General features: G+C 38.4%; 1 long non-coding RNA gene across 1 annotated transcript; it reads left to right on the top strand.

Moving 5' to 3' along the window:
- Positions 1-819: 819 nt before the first annotated feature.
- LOC125963379 (uncharacterized) lies at positions 820-1,259 on the top strand. Its single transcript, XR_007475263.1, has 2 exons — positions 820-961; positions 1,025-1,259. It is a non-coding gene; the product is annotated as an uncharacterized LOC125963379 (long non-coding RNA).
- Positions 1,260-3,089: the final 1,830 nt, after the last annotated feature.

Raw genomic sequence — 3,089 nt, 5'->3', positions numbered from 1 at the left:
GGCTCATTGAAATCATTCCTTTGATATGCACCTTAGCTATATAGGGCCAGTATCCTGGGCTTTCCCATCCTGAGTCCCCTCAGGGTGCACAGTTGGGGGTGGCTGCAGTGGCTGATGGCTTGATGGCCACAATATCCTTTGTTTACTGACATTCTTTGTCCACAGAAGACAGAAGGAGGAAATCTGAAATACTTAGGTATAAATCTAACAAACCATGTACAGGACTAGTATGTTGAAAACCATGAAATACCGATGAAAGAAATCAAAGAAGATCTTGCCAACTACAAATTCACGTTTGCCATGGGCACTTGCCATCTACCTCTACTAGGATTAAACCAAGTGCCTTCAACATTCCCAGAAAGGAATTCAGGGTGGAGATCAGGAATGAGGCACTAGGTGCTCTGAGAAAAACTAGCAGAACAGGTCTTCAGATAGTTAGATATTTTCAGGAGCTGAATTTATGAGCCCATTTCTTGCATCCCCGCTAGAAAAGCACTAAATTCCTTCATGGTGAAGTCTGCTCCTTGTGACTAGCATTAACCCTCACAACACCTTCTGCAAAAATATGTGCTTGATTGCATGTATTCCCCCTTCACCAAAATCACATACATATTGACCCACTACCTCTTTGGAGCAGTTTCTCAGAGCTATCTGGAATGCTGTCTCCCATGCTGCAGTCCTCATTTTGTCCCAAACAAAACTTAACTCGAAACTCTCACGTTGTGCATTTTTGTAAGTGGACCGTCTAAATAATTGGAGAAATATTTTGTGTTCATGGATTAGAAGATTCAATATAGTAGAGATGTCTTCTTTCCAAATTGATAATGTGGGACTCGAGGGACATTGTTCCAGCTAATGATTAAGAACTCTCCAGACAATAGGGGCTTCTTAGACAATGGGTGAATTTCCAGGATGTCCGGCCCCCTTCCGAGAAGGAGGGAGATAACAAAATGTAAAAAAGGTGTCTGTCAAAGACCAATCAGGCAGCTGGGGAGAAGGAGGGAGATAACAAAATGTAAAAAAGGTGTCTGTCAAAGACCAATCAGGCAGCTGGGGACAAGTTCCCTCTCTGGTCCGAGCCTAAGCCGGGACCAATCAGCAGGAGAACACAACCAAATCTATAATTTACATACGGGGAAGTGGGAACCTATAAAACTGACATATTCGCGCCCAAAAGGGTTCCTTCTTCGACCTCCTGCGTGAGGACCAAGGAACCCCGGTGCACCGGCCTTCAATAAACCTCTTGCGTTTTGCATCGACTTCCGACTCTTGTTGTTTCCTGGGCGAGTCGAAACTCCTAGGAGACCGCGCAGGTCTAACAATAAACAGGTTTAGTGCAACTCCTATCAAAATCTCAACACGATAGTATATATATATATATATATACACACACAAGTTTGAAAAACAAGAGTAAAGTGAGAGAAATCACTTAACCCAATATTAGCTACACTAATCAAGACAGTGTGGTATTGGCAAAGTGATGGACACATAGATTATTGGAACAGAATAGAAAACCCAGAAAGAGTCCCCCAAAAGTTGGCTACTCACTTTTGACAAGGTTAAAAAAAAAATTCAAAGGAAGAATAGTCTTTTCAAATGGTCCTGAAACAATTGGATATTTATAGTCAAAACAATAAACTTTGACCTAAACCCTACACATTAGACAAAAATTAATTAAAAAAAGGATAATTGATGTAGTGTAAATTGCAAAACTATATAACTTTAAGAAGATAACATAGTAGAAAATCTTTGAAACCTGGGTCTAAGTGAGGAGTTCTTAGAGATGACTTGAAAGCACAATCCATAAAAGGGAGTAATTGATAAATTGGACTTTATCAAATTTTAAATCTTTTGTTCTTCAAAAGACTCTGATAAGAGAATGAAAACTATAGACAGAGAGAAAATATTTGCAAACTGAATATCTGACAAAGTAATCATCTCTAGCATATATAAGTAATTCTCAAAGGTGAGAATTTTTTAAAAAGCAAACAATACAATTAGAATGTGAAAATGGGCAAAAGACATGAACAGACATTTCACTCAAGAGAATTTATATATGGCAGATAAGCACATGAAAAGATGTTCAATACCATGATACCACTAATCGTTGGAGAAATGCAAATTAAGATGATGATGAGATATCATCATACATTTATTAAAACAAGTAAAATAAAAAACAGCGACAATACCAAATGCTGCAGGGGGTGTGGAGAAACTGAATCTCTCATATATTACTAGTTGAGAATGTAAGATGGTACAGTTACTCTAGAAAATAGGTTGTCAGTTTCTTAAAAAACTAAGCATAAACTCACCATACAATTCAGCAATTATGCTCATAATGAAAACTTATGTCAGCACAAAAACCTGTAGGTGATTGCTAAGAGCAGCTTTATTCGTAAACCTGGAAACAACAAAAATATCCCTCAATAGGTGAATGGTTAAACAAACTGTGGTTTATGAGTCATCTATACCATGGAGTGAATACACAAACTTTGATGGATATCAAGGGCATTTTGCTAAGTGATAAAAAAAAAAACCCTCAAAACATTACATTTTATGACTCCATTTGTATAACCTCATTGAAATGACAAAAGTATTAAGATGGAGAAAATAGGTTAGTGGTTTCCAGAGGTGAGGGATGATTGGGGAATGGGTGAGAATGTGTGACTGCTCAAGGGTAGCTCAGAGAAATGTTTGTGGTAAAGAAAGTTCTTGTGATGAGGATCACACAAATCTATCTGTGTAAAATGACAGAACTGTACACTCACATTGTCCAGTGTCAAATTACTGGTTTTGATAGTGTACTATAATTATGTAAGATATAACCCGGAAGGGAAATTGAGTGAAGCATACATAGGACTACTCTGCCTTCTTTGCAAGGTTCTGTGAGTTTACCATTATTTCAAAATTAAAAGTTTGAAAAACACAGAGAATGGAGTAACAGCCCTGCAGGGGTGGGAAAGATTTAGTTGTGGAAGCAACATATGAACCTAGTCCCAAAGGTTGATGGGGGGCTTTCAGGGGTGGCAGGAACCTTTTAGGGAGAGATCAAAACAACCTTTCCAGAAGTACAGAGGTGGAAAAGGGTA

Source organism: Orcinus orca, chromosome 2, assembly GCF_937001465.1.
Source record: "Orcinus orca chromosome 2, mOrcOrc1.1, whole genome shotgun sequence".
NCBI classification, from domain to species: Eukaryota; Metazoa; Chordata; class Mammalia; order Artiodactyla; family Delphinidae; genus Orcinus; species Orcinus orca.
This window is presented reverse-complemented; position numbering and strand designations above follow the sequence as displayed.